The sequence below is a fragment of the Mustela nivalis genome (assembly GCF_964662115.1).
Source record: "Mustela nivalis genome assembly, chromosome: 2".
NCBI classification, from domain to species: Eukaryota; Metazoa; Chordata; class Mammalia; order Carnivora; family Mustelidae; genus Mustela; species Mustela nivalis.
The window spans coordinates 66305208-66314799 of NC_139021.1; the positions used below are offsets into that span (position 1 = coordinate 66305208).

Here is a 9592-nt window from a genome sequence, read left to right on the forward strand (position 1 = left end):
GTACTTTTTACTATCTCCCTTTAAAAAGTTGTTCTGAGCCTCAGTTTCTTTATCTCTTAAATGGATATAATAAATCTTGCTTCAGATGGGTTTTTTTTCTAGTGTTTTTTAAAATACTTTTTTCTAGTATGTTTTTTAGTTGGAGAATATTAATTCTCTTCTTCGTCCTTCTTCTTAAGTTGTGCATTGTGTTTTCCTCTATGCTCTGCATATAATACCATTGGCAATTTCTGTCTCTAAGGCCTAAAATGAAGCAATTACTATTTTCTGTTTTTAAAAAAGTAACAGAATCGGTATTAAGTGAAAGATGTCATGTTTAGAAGCTCAGTAGACATGAGATCCAAAAGTAACCCCAAATGTTAGTCTTTCCATCAGTTAGCGCCTCTTCACATGGGGGGATAACACCCATCTGGCAAGGCTGTTGTAAGGAAGAGAGAGGCTGATGCAGAGTTGGTCATATAGGTAACGTACAGTGAGTGAGAGCTTGGCATGGGGTGTACTGGTCCCAAAATCATATTCTAACACCTCACATAGGATGCCATCCCACTCAACCCTGTTCTCCACACAGGGACAGTCACATGGAAGTTGGTGGAGAGCTCATACCCTTTCAAGGGACATTCTGGCTTTGCCTGGAAAAGCACCACTGTAGTGTTCTCAGACGGTGGCCTCAGAAATAGCTGGCCCTGCAGTACCCACTTCCACCTAAGACCTCCATCCCTGTGAAAATGAGTTCCTGTCTGCAGCCCTAAACATATGTCCTATGAAGTAGGGTAATGGATTTTAAAGAACCTCTACATATGCAAAGCATTGACCCAGTTTGTATAACATCAGAACATAGTGCCACCCCTTCTGGATGCAAGATCTCAGAGCTCCAACAAGACCTGAGAGTATGGTGTGATGACTGAGCTCTTTCACTTTGAATTTAGTTACCAGACACCAAAGATGGGGTTAATACAAACTCAGTAAATTTGTTGGTGATAAATTCCTGGCACAAATGCCACATACATTCCTGGGCCCAGGAATGCCAAAATGTTCAGGCAGTAAAGCAATGATGCAGTCAGTAATTAGGATACCAAACAATGCTAACATTGTACTTAATCAAATCCAGAAGTTCTACCTTATTTAGTCCTATTATAGCAATCAACTATTTGATTATTTCTATCTCAGGCTTAAACTCCCAGGCAAGTTATCCAGCTTACTACTGCCTAGACTTAAGATTCAAATGAATTTAGTATTGGCAGTCACTTTTACGGTTAGATAGTTTTCTTCACTTCTGATACTTAAGATTAAAGATATTAAATTACTGGGACGCCTGGGTGGCTCAGTTGGTTGGGCAGCTGCCTTCGGCTCAGGTCATGATCCCAGCGTCCTGGGATCGATTCCCACATCGGGCTCCTTGCTCGGCAGGGAGCCTGCTTCTCCCTCTGCCTCTGCCTGCCATTCTGTCTGTCTGTGCTCGCTTTCTCCCTCTCTCTCTCTCTGATAAATAAATAAAATCTTAAAAAAAAAGATATTAAATTACCGACTTCCTGGTTGTTACCAGGTCTTATAGTACATACCCTGTAATTATAGATACAGGTCAAAGATAGCCAAGTGAGAGCTAGTAGCAGCATATCGACTTTTACTTAGTAATTTTAATGTCATGTACCAAACTCTGAATAAAATAAAATGCCAAAATGGTATTTGTTACACTAAAGTTTAACACATAAATGACAACGAGAATTTCTCAAATTGTCTGTCCCCAAATTCTCTAATATAATTTTATTTCCTGATACTAAAGCATGCACTTTGTTCAATGGAAAGGCATGAGTGTGTTATTTTGGTCACTAGAGGGCAGGAAATTAAAGTACATTATTTCCAAAACCCTTTAAAGATACATGTCATATTTAGGGAATCTTAATGATTTTCTGAAAGGAGAAAATAATCTGCTAAATACATATTTTCCCAGCAAATAATTCATAAACACTCATAAATATAACAAATAATAAGCTCGATTATTTTTGTTTTAATCATTTTTATAGGAAAGAAATAAATATTTCTATTGGATAATAATCTCAAGAATGCACATTTCCCCTAACATAATGTCTTCTGTTTAATAGTTTTCATTTGATGTTAAAAAAAAAAAAAAGTCCTTCCTTTCTGCTGTGACTATTCATATATTCAATGTGTTTCTTTTCTCAGAAGTTTATTTAATCTTGTTAAATGTTCATGGTTTATCTCCCCCTCCGATTTCCCCCAAGTCACTTCTGAGAGACTGTCAACTCTGAGAAACAAACTGAGGGTTTTGGAGGGGAGGAGAGTGGGGGGTTGGGTGAGCCTGGTGGTGGGTATGATGGAGGGCACGTATTGCATGGAGCACTGGGTGTGGTGCATAAACAATGAATTTTGGAACACACACACACACACAATTTAATTTAATTTAATTTAATTTTAAAAAAGAATATATACGAGGCGCCGCCGGGGCCACCCCAGCCGCCATGTTCCCCCCGCCCGCGAGCTCGCTCTCCCCGCCCCCTCCCCTCCTTAACTGGACTCCCGCCCCCTCCCTCTCCCCCCGCACCCCCCAACCCGCGAGGTCAGGCGGAGGCTCTGCCAATGCGGCCGCAGCAGCTCAATCTCCCCTTCCGGGGAAGCCGGGAACGGGGACTTTGGAAAATAAGTGGATCGGCGGACGGGTTAGGGTCCCTGCTCTCCACCTGCGCGAGGGCGAAGTGACCAGGACGAGCCAGGGGCTGCGGAGGTGGGGGGGCGGTGTCTCGCAAGCGGGAGGGAGCCCCGGCTGCGCCGTGCGACTCGCTCTTTGGCCCTCGGAGTGCGGCAGCGGACTGACGGACGGCGGGACGCGGGGACGCGGCAAACAAGGTCATTATCCGAGTGTTAGAGGTGATGGATCATCTTCATAGAGGGGAGTCAGTCGCTGCAATACTCCGTAACCGATCTCTAGTGGAAGAGGAGGACCAGCACATGAAATTGTCCCTTGGAAGCAGCGAAATGGGTCTCTCATCCCATCTGCGGTCTTCCAAGGCAGGGACCACACGCGTCTTTACCAGCAATACCCACAGTTCGGTGGTGTTACAGGGCTTTGACCAGCTTCGACTTGAAGGATTGCTTTGCGATGTGACCCTGATGCCTGGTGGCACAGATGACACCGTCCCTGTGCATAGAGTCATGATGGCCTCTGCTAGTGATTACTTCAAGGCAATGTTCACAGGTGGAATGAAAGAACAAGATTTAATGTGCATTAAGCTTCACGGTGTGAGCAAAGTCGACTTAAGGAAAATTATTGATTTCATTTATACTGCAAAGCTTTCTCTTAACATGGACAACCTTCAGGACACCCTCGAAGCTCCAGTTTTCTTCAGATTCTGCCGGTTTTGGACTTCTGCAAAGTATTTCTCATATCTGGGGTCACTTTAGACAATTGTGTCGAAGTTGGTCAGATTGCCAACACCTACAATCTGACAGAAGTGGATAAATATGTCAACAGTTTTGTCTTGAAGAATTTTCCCGCATTGCTGAGCACTGGGGAGTTCTTGAAGCTCCCTTTTGAGCATCTTGCCTTTGTGCTTTCCAGTAATAGCCTTAAGCACTGCACTGAACTTGAGCTCTTTAAGGCTACCTGTCTCTGGCTACGCCTAGAAGAGCCTCGGATGGACTTTGCTGCCAAATTAATGAAGAACATAGGATTTCCACTGATGACACCGCAGGAGCTCATCAATTATGTGCAAACCGTGGATTTCATGAGAACTGATAATACCTGTGTGAATCTCCTTTTGGAAGCCAGCAATTACCAAATGATGCCATACATGCAGCCAGTGATGCAGTCAGACAGGACTGCCATTCCCTCTGACACCACTCATTTGGTCACACTCGGAGTTCTGAGGCAGCAGCTGGTTGTCAGCAAGGAATTGCGCATGTATGATCAAAAGGCCCATGAATCGAAATCGTTAGCCCCCATGGATGCCCCACGGTACAAGCATGGCATTGCTGTCATTGGAAATTTCCTCTATGTCATCGGCGGACAGAGCAATTATGACACAAAAGGAAAAACAGCAGTCGATATGGTCTTCAGATTTGATCCTCGCTACAATAAATGGATGCAGGTTGCATCTTTAAATGAAAAGCGCACCTTTTTCCACCTAAGTGCCCTCAAAGGATATCTGTACGCAGTCGGTGGGCGAAATGCAGCTGGTGAACTGCCCACAGTGGAGTGTTACCATCCAAGAACAAATGAATGGACCTATGTTGCCAAAATGAGTGAACCCCACTAGGGCCATGCTGGAACTGTGTATGGAGGAGTCATTTATATTTCAGGGGGAATCACTCATGACACTTTCCAAAAGGAGCTCATGTGCTTTGACCCGGACACTGACAAATGGATCCAGAAGGCGCCGATGACCACGGTCAGAGTGTATGGTGGGCGAGAGGCTCTACGTCATTGGCGGCAATCACTTCCGAGGCACAAGTGATTATGATGATGTCCTAAGCTGTGAATACTACTCACCTATCCTTGACCAGTGGACCCCAATTGCTGCCATGTTAAGGGGGCAGAGCGATGTCGGGGTCGCGGTCTTTGAAAATAAGATCTACGTGGTTGGTGGGTATTCCTGGAATAATCGCTGTATGGTGGAGATAGTGCAGAAATATGACCCTGACAAAGATGAGTGGCATAAGGTGTTTGATCTCCCAGAGTCCCTTGGTGGCATCCGAGCTTGTACACTCACGGTGTTCCCTCCCCAAGAAACCACACCATCACCTTCTAGAGAGTCCACCTTTTCTGCACCTTAAGATCAACCCCGCCCCGCGACTAAGATGCTGTGTTCCTATCTTTGCAGCGTGTCATGAATTCTCTTCTTTTGCGCCCCCTTTAGTAGTGTATGTAAGGATTAGCCTCCAGTAATTGTTACAGATATTGGAAAAAAAAAAAAAAAGACAACATTGATGTTATTTGTGCTGTTTCTTTGGCTTAGGGTGTTTATAAAGTTGGTAACAAAACCATTCTGGAAATGTATCCCATTGAAGCTGATGTTTAACATATAAAAACAAAACAAAACAAAACACACACACACACAAAACCCACAAAAAAAAAAAAAACCAACCCAAGATATTGTCTATAAAATGTTTCTTCAGTACTTTTTCGATGCTGTGTATTGGGTGTAAGGTATTTGTCATCTTACATTAGAAAGCCCAGCGAACCAACTCGAAGGTGGATTGTAGTAAGTGTACAACTGTGCTAACTCGGCTTCAAAGTAAAAAGTTTTCCTTTCATCTTTGACTGTGAGATGTCGAAGGGAGGCAGCTTGCTCTAACAGGAAACAATAGACAAAAGGTTGCCAACTCGCATGAGCTACCTCCCTCTTTTCATAAAGTATTTTTGACATATCTGTCAACCCACCTATCTGCGTGGGTGCATTGAAAACATAGGAAGTTTCTTAGACACACAGGAGAAATAATAACTGAAATTCACCAATATTAATAATAATAAAAAGAAACAGCATGACCCCTCTGCTTAGAAACAAGAGTTCGGGGTTTCTAAAGTGTGTATAAATACATACACACATGTACATTGAGCAGACACAAAATTTTAAAAATGGAATGTCACATCAAATAAACCTGAATGATCTTTTAAAATTTCTACCAAAAAGCAGCTTCCGTTAAAATGGGAATTCAGTAGCACACATGGAAAATCCTACTGAATTTAGGTGGACAAGGGCTAGAAATGTTGAGCAACTAAATTTGTCACTTGACCAAATTTTTCCTTCCGAAACTGTAATCTATGCCTTCTCATTTGCTGTTAAGGTAACTTGCATATTATCTGTGTTCTGTATACTCTCAATTCATAAGGTTATTTAGTACAAAGTGTAGCAGCCTCCCCTGGGGAGCTGCTTTTGCTCAGTGATTTCAACTTCCATGTTTTATCTCTTTTTGTTCAATAAAAAAGCATTTAATGTCAAAAAAATAAAAAATAAAAAAAATAAAAGAATATATACACATAGATATAGCATCAGCTAATTCAGATTCTTTAGAATATTTGGCATGAAGCCAATAAGAGTTTAATTCATATGAAAGAACAGGCCCATTAAGAATATTTATGTTATGGGACGCCTGGGTGGCTCAGTTGGTTAAGCAGCTGCCTTCGGCTCAGGTCATGATCCCAGCGTCCTGGGATCGAGTCCCACATCGGGCTCCTTGCTCAGCAGGGAGCCTGCTTCTCCCTCTGCCTCTGCCTGCCACTCTGTCTGCTTGTGCTCACTCTCTCTCCCTCTGATAAATAAATAAAATCTTTAAAAAAAAAAAAAAGAATATTTATGTTATAATCAAACATAATTATAAGTAAAAATTAAACAAAATTAAAATAAATTATAATAATTATAATAAAAATTAAAAAATTAAAAATAATAAATAAATAAAAATGTAAAAATTAAAATAAATTATAAACAAAATTAAAATAAAGCTCAATTGTTTTAGCTTAATAATTTTAGTTGGAACTAGAATGTAAATAATGAAAAAAAAATATTTTTCATAATGGTCCTTTCCATGAAATTACTTGATTGTTTATTACTTTAAATGACTGTTTTTTTTTGTAATGGATAATCCTAAGTTCATTTTATAATAATTTAAAATTTTAATTTCCAGCTAGTTCAATTTAATAAAATACAAAAAATGTGGAAAAAAATCTTGTTAAATGTTCAGTTTATGACTTAAATTTCAAATGATGGGACTCTGTTCATTGATTTCCAGTCATCTTCTGAACAGCCTTCTGGGTGCTCTTCCATTACTAGCACACCTGTCAATGCCTTTTTGCACGAGACCTCTACCTAAGTGCCCGGAAAGATGTTTATACACCTAACATTTCTGGAATTACCCACTAAATGAGCCAGACAGAGCTCAGTTCCTTCCTATATCCCTTGGATTCAAAACACAAAGCTAAAGTTAGAAATTGAAATAGCTAAACAAAACAAAGAAAAATGATCAAATCAGGAGTCCTGTGGACAGAGAACTCAAATCAGGTGATCTAAGGCTTTCTTTTCACTGATCATTTGTCTCAAACCTAGTGTGGTAGGCTGAAAAATTGTCTCTCAGAACCTATGAGTATATTTCCTTCCACTGTAAAGAGACTAGCAGAGATTATTAAGATTAAAAATCTTAAAATGGAGAGCTGCTTTGGATTATCCAGGTGGACCAGTCTAGTCCCATGAACTCAAATTCAGAAGAGGGAGGCAGAAGGAGGGAGTTCCAAAACATGAAATGGAAGGCAGAGGGGAGATAAGAAGTGTGAGAGGGGACTGACCATTGCTGGCTTTGTAGAAGAGACAGGACCACAGGCCAGCAGAACCTCAGTGCTCCTCAATTGAGAGCTAGAAGAAAATAAAGACCATGGAACAGAATTCTGCCAGTCACCTGAAATGAACAAGGAAATAGATTCTCCCTTAGAGTCTCCAGAAAGGAACACAGCCTTAAGAAACCTTTCGTTTAGCTCTGTGGAACCTGTTTTGGGCTTCTGATCTACAGAACTGTAAGGTAATTTATTTGTGTCATTTAGCTGCTACATTTGTGGGAATTTGTTAGGACAGCCCTAGGATGCATCAGGCCACTACTGATGGGATAGGAGAGTTGTCTCTTCCAGGTCCCATTCAATGCCTTCCTTAGTTTTGCATGGTGCTCTCAGATTCTAGAACATATCCCAAGTTTTTCAGCTCACCCACAACTCGGCTAAGTCTTTCTGCAGGAGATGGTGCCTGAGTCTTGTAGGAAAAGTTAGCCAAAAGAAAAGGGATTTGATCCAGGTGGGAGCCATTCATAAATTGTTAGGTAGAGTTCTAGACAAAGTTTAAGTTTGTGCTTCACTGGGGTCTATTCTTATAGCTATGAGGAAAAAAGATACACGGTAAATGAAATATTAGAATATTCATACAGAAGCCCAGGTAAGAAACGATCATGACATAAGACATTGTTAAGAAGGATGGCTGTTTGAAAATGAATCCAACAGTTACTTAGCTCATGGAATCAGCAAAACTTAGTGACTGATTAGATATGGGCTTTGAGTGAGAGGTAGGGCCATGCCTAACTCCCAGAGACTGAGTAAATGATAGTGTTTCCAACAGAGATGAAAATATACAAAAGGAATGGGTGTTTAGTGGAAAGAAGGTAATGTGCTATTTTTGGCAAATGTTATGGAATTGGAGATGTCTTTGGTATCTCAAGGATAAGCTATCTAGCACTCAGCTGGACATTTGAGTCCAAAATTCAAGGGAGATGTCTATTTTAAAAGTATGAATATGGAAATAATCAATATATGGCAGCTAGGGAGTTGTGAAAATCATGAGTGGCAATGATTCCCAGAAAGATTATGTAGAATAAAAAGAAATAAGAACCTCAGGTTAAACCTTTGAGCACACAGTATTAGAACCATGGAGAGAAAAAATAACCTACAAAGAGACCAAGAAAGGAAAAGTCAGGGGTAGAGTAACCAAAGAAAAGAGAGAAAAGAGATTCCAGAAAAAGGAAATGGCTAGCAGTAAGGTGAGACCTACGACATGTCCTTGAATCCAGCATTTAGGAAGCCATTGGGGATGGCACTCATCGTAGCACAGGTGAAGTTGAAGCAAATTACAGAGAAATGAGGAGCATATAGCACATGATGAAATAAAGAGAGTGATATTTCTTCCTTCATAGGAAAACAACATTTTCATGTCTTACCAGGAAATGGTGTCTTGCCTGTTTCATTAAAACTAAAGTTTACTGAGCACCTGCTTAATGAAATACTGTGGTAAAGGGAACTATGGAGAAGACAAAGATAGGCCAAAGATGAAAATGTAGGGTTTCTATTAGAGAAATTATAATTAAAATACAAAATAATGTATAATTAAAAACAATAATTGGTCTTTATTGAACATGTTCAATGTGCTAGGCATTAATTTCATAAACTCATAATCTTTATAACCATTAATGGGTCGTGATTATGATCCTTGGTTTTTGTTTTGTTTTGTTTTGTTTTGTTTTGTTTTTCAGGTGAAGAAACTGAAGCACAGAAAAATTATGTAACTTGCCCAAGGTCACTCACTTAGTGAATATTCACATAAGAATTCAACTCTGGGCGATATGGCTTCAGAATGTGTGTACTTAACTCTTATGGACCACAACTAAGAGGAAATGTCGAACAAAATAAGAGTCAGGAAGAGAGGAAGCAGGAAGCCCTTCAGGGGTTCAGAAGAGAGTAACTTATGCTTGGAACCTGGAAGAAGTCCAGGAGGATGTGGGCATTTGGGTAAGCCTTAATGGACACATGAGGCATGCTGTGATGACAACGAGGGCAACAAAGCTAAAGAAGGTAGGGGATCAAAGGTCCAGAGGTGGAGATGTGTTGCATGTGGGATGCACAGTACAGAGGTGTGCCTGGTTTGGTGTAAAAAGACAAAAAAGAGCAGTATGGCTAAAAAGGTAGTGTGGCCAGAATGTAGAGGAAGCTAATTAGGCTTTTTAAAAATCATCCCTCCACCAAAAATCATCATCATCTTCAGATGATTTTGAAAATGGTTAGGAATATGAATGGTATTATATTTTTAGAGGGATTAATTCAGTAGCAGTGCTT

At 40.5% G+C, this 9592-nt stretch overlaps 1 pseudogene across 1 annotated transcript; it reads left to right on the forward strand.

Annotated features, from left to right (window-relative positions):
• Positions 1-2588: 2588 nt before the first annotated feature.
• LOC309859968 (kelch-like protein 13 pseudogene) lies at positions 2589-5060 on the forward strand (annotated as a pseudogene). Its single transcript has one exon. The product of its transcript is annotated as a kelch-like protein 13 pseudogene (transcript).
• The last annotated feature ends 4532 nt before the right edge of the window (positions 5061-9592 follow it).